The sequence below is a fragment of the Protopterus annectens genome, chromosome 4.part0, assembly GCF_019279795.1.
Source record: "Protopterus annectens isolate FY-2018-M chromosome 4.part0, PAN1.0, whole genome shotgun sequence".
Lineage (NCBI taxonomy): Eukaryota > Metazoa > Chordata > Ceratodontiformes > Protopteridae > Protopterus > Protopterus annectens.
In genome coordinates, this window is record NC_056733.1 from 1,722,810,002 (window position 1) to 1,722,823,426 (window position 13,425).

Below are 13,425 nucleotides of genomic sequence, written 5' to 3' on the forward strand. Positions count from 1 at the left end.
AACACCTGCACCAATGGACCCCAGTACTGAGAAATGCATACGTGTGCATTACTGAGAATAAAAGTGCATGTGTGTTTGTAGACCTGTAGTTGATAATACCCTGAGGCCCTTCATACCCACCACACTCCCCATTGCCATAGTTAGATGTGGCTGCTGCTGTACTGGACATTACATGTACCTTGTTACACTCTTCACCCTAAGGGCTACCTGGGGCTTGCAGTACCAACACAACACTGTTGTACAAATGGGTTGATAGGCACGGGATACCCTCTGAGTTCTGGCAAGTGTGTGTATGTGTGCATGTGTGTATATTTGTAGGATACAGTGTTCTGAAGCCACATTCTCCTATTACAATATGCCTTACCACACAGTATTAGGGATAGTGATGTTGCTGACCGTAGGCGAGCAATGACAATGCATCACCCTACTATCCCTGTGGCATGTACATTAGATGCATATCCCTGTAATAGCTCATTCAGGATAGACAAGGGGTTGTATTGCAGTCCTGGTCAGTGTGTGATGGTGGGTATGTCAGAGTATTATCATGGGTTTCAGTGCGTACAATATCCACTGTGGGGTGTGGGTGCTGTGTATACTGTCTTTACACCATGGTACCTCCTGTACATGTCCCATGTTCTACTGTATGGGGCCACTGTCACCATCAACCATACAGATAACTGATAACACTATCCAGCCCAGTTATGCATGTGCTGTGTGCAACTTATCTGTAAGAGAATGGACTTACTGACAAGGTATTTAGCACTGATAATCCCAGGTCTTTCAGATGTGTGTATGACTGTTATGTGTTTGTCAATGTGTATATGACAGTATGTCACACTACGTATCATCCATAAACAACCAATACATCCCCCATTACCATACTCTACAGGCCTGAGGATGTTCTTCATGTAACAAGTAACCAGGAACACACCTCATCCTAAAAGCTGTGTGGTGTGTGCAATTAAGGCCACACACATCAGTAGCACTACATACCTAGGTAGGGGTTCTAGTCCCAGTGTTGCCAAATAAGGGTGTGTGTGTATGTGAAGGAATCTACTTCCATTTGAAGAATATACATGTCCCAGGAGGTCATCTGTTTGACAACTGCCTGGCAAATGCTAACATTTTACAGGTATCATCCTGTGGAAATACATTCCATCACAACTAGTGGTAGATGTGTAAATGCCCTCTGCCCCACTGTATTTGTGTACTGCAATACTGGGGTTGGTATATATAGCTGGGTGTGGCTATTGTGGACATAGCCACCATCATTGCTGTTACTGTTGAGTGTATCCCCCGCTTAGCTGGCTGTAATACTGTACAGGTCATCTTAACAGGTTAAGTAGTTTTCTATACACTATCTGCAGTTCTACAGCACCTCACACTCTCCAAAGGGTAGGGCTATATCACCCACACCAGCACACCTATGTTTACTGAGTTGAGGATTGCACTAAATTGGGGGAAGGGAACATAAACCCTACCAGTACCATTGTCAATGACATTAAACTAGCAGACTGCTTATTTCCCAATGTGTTGTTGTGCCTATTCTGTCTTGGTGGAATTACATAGGCTAAAATGGGTTCCTTGCACAGGTATATACATCCATGTGTACAATATTCTCTGTGTATTGCATCAACACCAAAGCCTCTGTGTGTGCTATACACAAACCTGTGGTGTGCACCACCCAGTACACATACCATTGTCCACTGTAGAAGGGCTGTTGACATCAGCCACCATGCACTCACCTGTATACACCCCCAGACCTATCAGCCATGTGGCACATGCAGTAACTGTTATACAGACCTGTGACATGTGTCCATCTGTACCCAGGATATGGCACAGCCAAGGTGTCACCACAGTGTCATACCCCTTGTAGGATACAACAGCAGACTATCATCCTGTTGACATATGGACACCTACAACACAAATGGAATACATTACGGAGACCACAATCACTCAGTGTTAATAACAACTACAATGCACCATGGCTGGACGGCTACACTTCCTGACATATAAGCATTAAACATTCCTGCTGACAACATGTTACACAGCATTACATTGGTTCACTGTAGTACAGTCACCCTGTACATCAGAACCATATTAGCCTGTCCCTGCATCGATGTTATGGATGGCAGGGATGTGGCACAGGTATCATCATAAGCACAGAGTGCGTTTTTGGTTTGCCAGATACCTAGGCTGAGCCATACATTTGACACCATGTGTGTGAGTGAGGAGGTTTAATTATTAATTGGGCTGTTGTGATGTGGTGTGTGTAGGTATAGGGTTGCCCCAGCTGTGTTGGTAATATGTTTGTGTATGCATGCACACAGTTCTGCCATGTGGCTGCCCTATATGGGGGTTTGTTGGACAACTGCAGACGATGCCTGGCAGAGTGTGCAGTTCACCATCTCCAGCCATGGACATGAGAACTGTGCCTGCCAGGGGTTCCACAGGCACCACCAGGTACAAGCCACAATATGGTACTCTCCCCGATGATGACATATGTCCGCTGGATCCAGGTCCCTCTTGGGACTGGCTAGGGCCACATGCATGTGGCCTGCTGTAGTGTGGTGTGGACAGCACCCCCTGGCAGTACTGGGGCTGGTACTGCCACGATGGGAGTGGGTCTGTGTCCTGGCATGTCCACATTGACCTCCAGCTGTTGGTGTTGCTGGCCTACATCCATGTGGCCCTCACACCACTCCCACCATATGCTCAAACACAGACATTCCACTGTCAAGGATTCCCACCATCTCACCCAACCGTCTATCCATGACTTTTGAAAAATAATGGAGGGCACCTGCAAGATCACAGATGTCAGTAACAGCTGAATGAGTAGCCCTCTGCAGCCTCAGAGCCTGTCTGGTGTACCATTCCATACATGCCTGCCCCTCCATGATGGCCTGAAACATGCATCTGGTGGGACCAGATGTGGCATTTCTGCCAGGTGCATGATGACCAGCAGCCCTCCAATGAATACCATTGTACATCTGCCTATGTAGTACCACACCGGACATCTGGCTATGGATGCTGTGTCCAGACACATGTGCCATAGATACCACACTGTCCTGTCCCATGCCACCAATCGCCAACTGTCCCTCAGCTATGGCCACTGGTGATGGGGTATGTATAGGCATTATGACTGTGTGTGGGGATGGGGTGGATAACAGAGGGATGTGAAACAATGGTGCAGCTTCAGCCCCTGACAACCCCGCCTGTGCCTCAACACACCTATCATCATTTTCAGTGTCTGTATGGACACCAACATCAGATTGTCTGCAAGAGGGACCCTGAGCACCTTGACACCTGTGAGGGGAAAACAAGAAATGCACTTTAAGACCTGTACATCATTGCTTAACAGTATACAAACACACACACACACACACACACACACACACACACACACACACACACACACACACACACAAACACGCACCCACACACACCCTGACATTCCACCATACTACTTACCTGTCCCTGAGTTTACAGAATGTCCCTATTTTTTTCTCTTTTTTTGCCCGTCCTGCATCACTCCTGAATAATTACAGTCAATAATACCAATCAGTAATGCATCATTCTTCTAATTGCTCAGAAAAGTGATCACAAAACATGACCTGTTACTCCATTAACTCTTTAACTTGATTGGAGTAAATTTTTTTCAAAGACTCCCTGATGTCATCAAGTGTTCATCCTGGTTTTGTCCCGACATCTTGAGAATGGCCCCCATATATTATGGGCTACTACAGTCAGTCAATAATGTCACGCACTAGAGCTTCATACTTAACTGTTGTTCAGTAGATGCAAGATCTGTTGCTCTATTAACTTTTTTATGTGGACTACAGTAATATTTGGAAACACCCTCTGGTGTTGTCTAGTCATTCTCCAATGCATCTTTAGTGCTGCATAACTGGGTATTCTTTCATCTTTCTGCTGATTGTAATTAAAAAAGTATCCCTGGTGTCTGGTTTTCCCTCCCAATGCATCTTTCATGTTGCAGACTTTATTATTCTATCAGATTTCATGTGATTATATTTCAGAAATGTATTCTTGGTGTCTAATGTGTCTGTGCATGTCCCTCTACTGCACGATTTCTAAGGGAAGTTGAGCGGTATGAACAACCCCGCACTCACACGTGCATACATGGACACACACACAAACACACACACACACACACACACACACACACACACACACACACACACACACACACACACACACGCATTCTACATACATCAACCCCTTCTCCACTCCACCAGATAGCACTTACAGACAAATTCACTCCCCCCCCACCACACACACACACACTTACAGGTGAGGTTGCACAAGGATATTACGCACAGACCTCTCATTACCCATCTGTCAACATGCATGACATATGGCACGCAACAGCATACAGTACAGCTATAGTCAATCCCTGCTACCAACATTTTACATCTCTGTGAGGCATGGGCTGTTTTAGTAGGTGATGCCCCTTCCCGTGGAACACACTGCATCTATGTACATAGTATTGTTGTGCACCTGTTCGGCACCCTGACATGTACTGTGCACCATACCTCACAGGTGTACACACCATTGTGAATATGTATATGTGTATCAGTTATGTTTGCTCTGCTACTCACAGCCTCTATGCATTTGTCCGATACATACCTAGGATGATATGTGGTCAGATGTCATTTGTGAAAGCCTGCTGTCTGATTTACAGATCTCATCATCAGCAGTGCATGTATGGCCAATAAAATACAATTACACTGAAAACCTTCAAACCTTACCATGGCTATGGGGAGTGTAAACACCCTTATTCGTATGACACCCTCTTCCCTGATATGCCATGGGGCCACATTACTGCATATGTTAACATTACACGAACTTGATATGTGACATATGACCTGTGCAATCAAATGCAGTATCAAACAAATGTGTTAGTTGTGCAGATGCTGATTGAGATACATACAGTTTTTGTGGGTATGTGAGCACACCCTTATCATTATGGTTTGTTGCACCAACTGTTATGTGTACCACAGCAGTCACTATTCCTGGAAGGGGTATACTAGCATGGACCATCTGTATTTGCAGGTATTTGGTCACTCTGCCTTACAAATGTCCCCCAACTCTGCATGATTGCAATGTCAACTTATGTACACAGCCCTTGGAGGTCACACAGTGCCGTCACTATTGCTGTGGAGTCAGGGTTATGTCTGCCACAATTCATGACCTTGACTGTATGCAGATACAGCCAGTCTTAGTGAGCTTTGGATCTCTGCTTCAGTGGGGTGCAGGTGCCTAGGCAGAGAGACATTTCCCTGTAGTACATTTGACTGGGGACACATGGCTGAAGTGACATTCAGCTGCAGAGGAATGTGGCTGTTTGCAAATTCCCTGTGGGCAAAGAGAAGAATATGTTGCCAAGCCCACAACTTCAAGAACCAAATGCACAGGGGGAAAGCAATGTCCATGGTCCCCAAGGGAACATGAGACAGCAGGCAATATGGCAGGCATCAGCAGCAGGCTGGCCAGAGGGCATGTCAGTAGCAGTAAAAATGCAGTACACAATGTAGTGTGTGGACCACTACCCCCTTCACAGAGTGTAGGGAACATTACTTAAAATGCATACTGGAGCATAAATATGACTACAGTAGCCTGCAGGATTTCCTCCATGCTGTAGCACACTTCTGTATGTTGTAGTTACATAAGTATGTACTGTACACTGAACACAATACTCATTACTTCTTCTGCCGCCATGCATTTGGTTATTAAAGCTGTGAGCATGTCAGTGTGTGCTTTTCTTTGCCCACAGGGAATTTGCAAACAGCCATATTTCTCTGCAGCTGACTGTCACTTCAGCCAGTTGTCCCCAGTCAAATGTACCACAGGGAAATGTCATGCTGCCCAGGCGCCTGAACCCGCTTCAGTGCACTGTTGTGTTTCAGGATGACACTCCCTCCCCATCCTCAACCTTTTTGCAGATGCTTGACAACTCTGGCCTACATGTGTCATTTTGCAGTGTCCCAAACTCTGACCACCATATGTACAGGCCTAGTCCCTGCTAATGAATGGCAAACATACAGGTGTACACTAGCACCAGAAAGGTACAGATGGGGATGGTGGGCCTGAGGTGGGGTGAGGTATTGGTTGTTCAGCACATGTATCTTAATTGATACTGTCTGTAGGTTGCCAACTTGGTCTTGGAACATCAGTACACATGCATGCCTTTGGGGGACTATTGCTGTTATGCATACACTACCTATAGAGAGCCCTGGCTGATGTATCCTGTGGTACAACTGTCCCATCTGATTACCCTAACCCATGGGCCACACGTATGCAGAGTCCAGGCAATTGCTAACACATGTATCGCACAGCCAGCACTTGCTAGACATTCCTACAACTCCCTCAGTGTTATTCATAGGTTCATAGGTTCATACTAGGCTATCTGCCCTAGGGCATTTATAAGCCTAGCCAGAATGTGTTTGGCTTTCGCCTCCAATTTTAAATTTATTTTGCTATGCCCTTTTTCGAGGTTAGTATACTGTGCCTCTGCCTAACAGTGACACAGAAGTGATACCCAGGGTAAACCTACGATCTCCCATCCACTCATCAAGATTACTCTTGAAGAGAGTCAATGAGGGACTCTGCCTGACCTGGACTGGGATTTTATTCCAGAGTGAAAGGAGCCTCTGGGTTATGAATCTGTCCCTCCAGCATGTCCTATTTATTTCAGTGCTGAGGTTCAAGTCTCTCGAGCGTGGCTCAATGGGATTTGGATTTTCTGAGGTGCAGCATGTCCATTAATTCCGGGTTGGACATGGCTTTATACGTCAGGCACAGATCACCTCTGAACAGGTGGTATGCCACTAAGTAGAGCTGGAGTTTCTTTAACCGGGCAGCATTTGGCATCTGTTTGAGCCCTTTGATCCTCTTGGAGAGGTACTTTTGGGGTCTTTTCAGTTGCTGCAGGTGTCTGGTAAGGTACATCCCAAAAGGGGCATTGTACTCAATTATGGGCCTGATGAGGGATGAGTAAAGAGGCACAATGACCTCCCCTGATCTAGATGTGAATCCCTTCATGATTAGGTGGGCTATATAAAATGTTTTTCTAACCACTTTGGCCACGTGGTTGTCAAATGAGAGATTGCTATCAACTTGGGTCCCCAGGTCCCTAATTACTTCTTCTGTACTTAATGGATTACCACCTATGTAGTAATTTGTGGGCACTTTATTTTTGCCAAAGGGGGTGACTGTACACTTTTTGGCATTTAGCTTGAGGCCATGGCTCTGGCACCAGTTGTCTGTTTCTATGAGGCCCTTTTGGAGGATGCTTGTGTCAGCTGGAGAGTCGATTATGGCGCCCAGTTTGCAGTCATCTGCGAACTTGGTCAGCCACAGTCCTTCCGTGTCGGCCTGTACCTCCGAGAAATATATACCGAACAAGAGAGGTCTCAGGACTGAGCCTTGTGGGACACCACTTGTAACTGGTTTGGAGTCTGACATGGCTCCAGCAATTCTAACCATGTGGGTTCTGTCCTTGAGCCAGTTTGCAATCCATCTAGTGACATAGGGGTTTATATTTAAGCTGGTGAGCTTATCTATAATGCCTGAGTGGGGTATTGTATCAAAGGCTTTTGCGAGGTCCAGGTAGGCTGTGTGGACCACCTTCCCCTCGTCAATGGCTTTGGTGACTGTTTCAAAGAAATCAACCAGGTTTAAGAGGCAGGATCTGCCCTTAACAAAGCCAAACTGGGTAGGATCCAGTGTCTGTATGTCCCCAATATCTTTATTTATGAGGTCCATGATGATCCTTTCCATAGCTTTGCAGACCAAGCTAGTCAGGCTTATGGGGCGATAGTTTTCAGGATCCATTGAGGCACCACCTTTATGGAGAGGGACCACTGTTGCTGTACGCCACTCTTTGGGCACATATCCTGTAGTAAGGCTGAGATTGAACAGTAGTTTTATGTTTGGGTTTAGCTCTTCTTGGAGTTCATGTAGGACGCAGCCCGGGACACCGTCTGGTCCCATTGATGCTGTGGTTTTTGCTTTGGAGAGGGCGGCTCTTACCTGAGCATCTGAGATGTCAGGGGGCAGCACTCAGCTAGGATAAATATTTGCCCTTTTGGTGGGGAGGGGGTTGAGAAGTTTGTGCTGAACCTGTCAGCTAGGATGTTGGCAATGTCTGTGGGTTTGGTGTATTTTTTGTCATTTTTGTCATTTTGGACTAATTCTGAGCATATCTGGGAATTACCACCCAGGTTCCTAACTTAACTAAAGAAAGCCTTGTGATTATCCTTAGTGTCCTACGCAATTTTTCTCTCGAAGCTGGCCTTAGAAAATTTTATGAGTGCCCGTAGTTTTTTGCTAATACTGATCAGTGATGCCTTCCCTTTTTGGGATTTTGCTCTATCATTTAGTAGCTTCCTCCTTCTATTGTATAGTTTGTTTATGGCTGGGGTCCACCAGACAGGACGTCTGCCTTTGGAGGATTGGGTCTTGGTTTTATTTGGGATCGCATGATCCATGCATTCCTGAAGGTGTTCATAGAATGCGTTTATAAAGGATTCTGCCGTCTGGGCCGTATTTTCCACAGGCCCGGGGGCTTTGAAGGATTCCACCTCTGTTTTGAGGAGTGTGAAATTTGCTTTAGAGAAGTTTTTCACTGTGGTTTTCTGGGCAGGGGGTGGGGTCGGGATGTGAATATCCAGTGAGATTAGTTTATGGTGTGATCTTACCAGTGAGAGATACACTTCTGGTCTGGAGCATAGAGTCCCCATGTTGGTGGTGATCAGGTCCAGTATGTTTTCCCCTCTTGTAGGAGTGGTAACAAGTTGTTCCATAGCATTTGAGTTTATAAATTCTAGGAACCTTTGGGCTAGGGTGTTGGAGCTAGAGTAATGCTCCCAGTCTATGTTTGGGTAGTTGAAGTCGCCCAATATAATGGTGTTTGGAGAGACCTTCATATTTTCCAGTGTTCTCAGGAAGGCCGAGTGGGGTTCCTGGGTTTGGGAGGGTGGTCTGTAGCAGGCTATAAACTGAAAGGCAGTTTTACCCACTGTTAGTTGCACATGGATAGTCTCTGATGCTTCGTGCTTTGCTACCAACCTGGAGGTGTGGGTATCTTTGATGAATATCGATACTCCCCTCCTTTTGTGGTTCGGTCCAAGTTTTGGGGCGAAAAGCATGGTATGAGGTATAACCTGGTAGTGCTGGGGTGCTCTCGGGAGCCCTGAACCAGGTTTCTGTTACTGCACAGATATCAATGTTCTCCATGCTAAGGAGAGTTTCGAGTGTGCATCTTGAGGTTTAGAATTCTGTTGAGTAGCATTACTCTTAGTTTCTTATCCCTTGTGATACCTATGGAGGTGGGTTTGTCTTTTGAGCCTTGCCTAAAAAAGGCACTATGGGGTAGCAAGAGCCTTTGCCAATATCCAAAAGCCCAGGGGTGACAGGTGCAAGCCGTCCCTAGCGAAGCATCGTGGCTTGTTGAGCATATCATCCCAAGCTGACAGGCATTGGATCCCCTTTGAATGACACCAGTACTTAAGCCAATTGTTGAAATTGATCATCTTGCCTTCATATTGTGGCATCATTTTTGGTGAGGGCAAGATGCTACTCAAGGTCAGGGTCATACTGGCCTGGGCTACATGCTCAAAGAGCTCCTCTATGTCTCTTTTCATGTAGTCCAGGGAGGTACATCTCAGGTCATTCACACCAGCATGGACAATGACTGATTCATATTTGTACTTGCCTTGGAGTGACCTGAGTGCTTGTGTTATGTGGCGGATCCTAGCACCCGACAGGCTGCTCACCGTGACCCTCTCCTTGTTCAGCCTGGTGAGTGGGACGTCAGTGTGCCTGACGATAGAGTCACCTATTACAAGTGTATCAGGTCTGTTGTTTAGTCTTAAGGGCTGTGACTGTTCAGCACACTGGCTTTGTGAGATATGTGTTGCACTTGTTTTGTTTTGGGGTAGCGGTTGCTTGGGTGTCTGCTTTGGAGGTCTCTGCTGCTTAGGCAGATCTTTATTTAGAGCCTCAGTATGTTTTGTGTGATTATGTGTTTGGTTTGCTGTCATGGTAGGTCTATGTGAGACTGGAATTGTAGTGAGTGTGGTTTCCTTCTCCTCCTGACTGGTTTTGCCAGTACTGAGTTGAGAGAGCTTAGCCTCCAGTTTGGCTATATGGTTGCATCTCTCACATGTGTTGGAAATTGTTGGGAGGAGGAGAGGGTTGTCTGTGTACATGAGGCAGTTGTAACATTGCCTCATGATTCCCAGATTCACCATCTGGACCAGAGAGGAGATTGACAACTGACATTTGGACATGCTAGAATAATATTGGGAATTCCTTTATAATTGAAAACAAGGGCCAGTGGGGAGTGAGGGTGTAGTGCTTTTCATTTTTAGTGCTGACTTATATAATTGCTTTAGTGAACAAGTGCCAGGTAACTTAAGTGCAATGTGTTACTGGTAACTTAAATGCAAAAACGACAAACAGTAACTTTCTTTCAAGTGAAACAAGGAAATAAGTACAGTAAGCAATGCAGATATCACTAGTGATCCACAGAAGTGCTGAGAAGCCATGTATTAGGTGGAATTAGCATTCCAGGAAAATAACAAGCAAACAAACAAGTATATAAACAAAGCTAGATTCAGCAGGCCTGGATCTAGTCTATGCTACAGCAAACAAGGTGTACCAATTTCAGTAAGATACAGTTCAAATATTCAGGCAACCTCTTCTCCCACAAGAGTGCAGACCACGAACCTTCTTAATGTAAAATAACTGGCCTGAAGCCCAAGTGCTTAAACCAGAACTAATACACTTTAAGAATAACAGACACTGGGCTCTCAAGCAGCAGTTCCCAACTTAGAAGGATGAAAGCTACCTGTCCTGCCACCACAGTGCATGCCACAAACCTTCCTAATGTAAAACAACTGGTCTGAATCCCAAGTGCTTAATCCAAAAGACTTAGAATGATAGCCACACTTTAATCAAGTTACTACCAAGCAGTAATAAATACAGTTGAATACTTTAGAGAATGCCTGGATTAGTGCTCAAATCACACAAACATAGCTAGATCCAGCAGGCCCGAATCCAGTCTATGCCACAGCAAACAAGGCACACCAACTTCAGTAAGAAGCAGTTCAGATATGCATGCACTATAAGCCTTTAACCAGAAATTCCCAGCTCAGAAGGGCAGAGTCCAGCCTCTCCTCCCACAAGAGTGCAGACCACGAACCCTCTTAATGTAAAATAACTGGCCTGAAAGCACAAGTGCTTAAACCAGAATTAATACACTTTTAGAATAACAGACACTGAGCCCTCAATCAGCAGTTCCCAACCTAGAAGGATGTAAGCTACCTGTTCTGCCACTACAGTGCAGACCACAAACCCTCTCAGTGCAAAACAACTGGTCCGAAGCCTGTGTTTAAACCAAAAGGCTTAGAATGAGTTACACCAAGCAGTAATAAATACAATTGAGTACTTTTAAGATGATGAAAAGTAAAATAAAGTAGGTAGAAACACAAGTACAGTAAAAGCAGATGATTTTTTTTTTCTGAACAAGTGCTGAGATCAAAGAAACAGATTTGAGTGCTGAAACTAGAAAACTGGCTAGTTATAAGAAAAAAAAACTAAGCTAGAAGGCTTCCTCCAACACAGAAGGGCTTGGGGGCTCAGAAGTCTACAAATAGTCTATACCACTTAACAGGAAAGGCAGGAAACAAGCTTAATTTTTTTTTTCTGTTTCCCAGATGCTCTCTTTGTACACAGTAGGAGTGCCTGAAATCAGAATATGATCTCACTGCACTCAGTTGAGTGAGCAAATGAGATGGGCCCAGAAGGAGTATCCAAACACAAATTTACAAGAGTTCCAAGGCCACTAAGATTAACACCAAAACAAAAACAGGGAACTAGGCAGCCTGCATCACCAGTTTGCAACATGTGTCATCATCTGTCTTGGATGGCCATCTGTTTGTTTTCTGCATTAATCCTGTCCCATACATCCTCACCACATACATGACTGCACTGTTTGCCATGGTATATGCAATGGTGAGGTAAGGCTACATGCCCAATTCCTAGGTGCTAACTGTTGGGTATGGGATCCATTCTATGGCTTGTGAGATGTGTGCAACCCATGGCTGCCTCTGTTGCAGGTAAGTGGGCACATGTGATGGCCAAACGTCTTGGACAGCAGACCATTTCTTGGTGTGACATTGAGAACCTGTACTTGCTGGAAGGTTCATACTCATGAAGAGTGCATGCTGTCAGTACCTCAAAAGCTGATTCCACAATATGTTATCTGGAGTGTATGCACACATATGCTTCCAGTGTTTGTGAAAATATGTATTCCCCATATTTGCTGTCCTTACATAGTATTCCATATTAAACATTCATTGCTCATGTTAGGGCCACATTACAGGTTGTAAGGGTTGTGGAATGCAGTATTGTGATATGCCATACTGTAGATCTGTAACAGTTGCCATTGCAATAGTGGTATATACACTGTTGTAGCACTGTATAAGGGTGATGTTTCAGACATGTCCCTACTGTATGCCATTTGTCCCACCATTATGTTCATCTCTGTGCACACATCTTGCAATGACAGGTTGTTAGTTATATCGCACGACTTTTACATACCCTTCAGATATGTCACCATGGTGACCACTGTGATGCAGTGCAGTTAACAGCAACAATAAGTGAATATGTACAGCATGCATTATTGGTAGGTGTGTTAAATGTGCGCATGGAATATACCATGGTCATAACATGACCTGTGTATTGGCAAACCTGAACAAACACCATACCAGGGCTGGGAGGTTGGCATAATGGTTATGGCATTTACCTTAAAGACAAAAGGTTCAAGGTTCAATTCTCACATGGGGTAACTGGCTAGGCTTAAAATGGTCCACAAGGGCAGTTAGCTTAGTACTGTTCTATGAACCTATGAACTCACCAGCTACAGACTGCTGCCCTGGAGGTATACCAAAGGGACCTACATAGCTGTGGGAAAGATGTGATGTCAGTAGCCACACCTGTAACATTGGTACAGGGTGGAAGCAGCATTACAGTACATCAACAGTACAAACCCACAATACTACAGATTATTCACATCTGTTTATTACTACAACGCAGCAACCGACTATATACATTTCATCTCACATATGCATGACTAATCTCTACAGATGCAGATGGATACGCAACAGTGGTCTACTGATGTGCCCTGTGGCCTTATCTGCATGCTCCTCAGCCATTGTGTGGGTAGCACCCACCTCCACTATGCTCTCTGCTGGGTCTTGTCTTAGCAGGTGGGCAGCTGCCCCGAGGCTGGCGAGGAGCTTCTCAGCATATGTCAGGGAGGTTGGATGGCATGACCCCCCCCCTGTGGCAAGCTGGTCCTTCCTAACCGCAGCAGCATGCAAACAGGCATGATGGAGT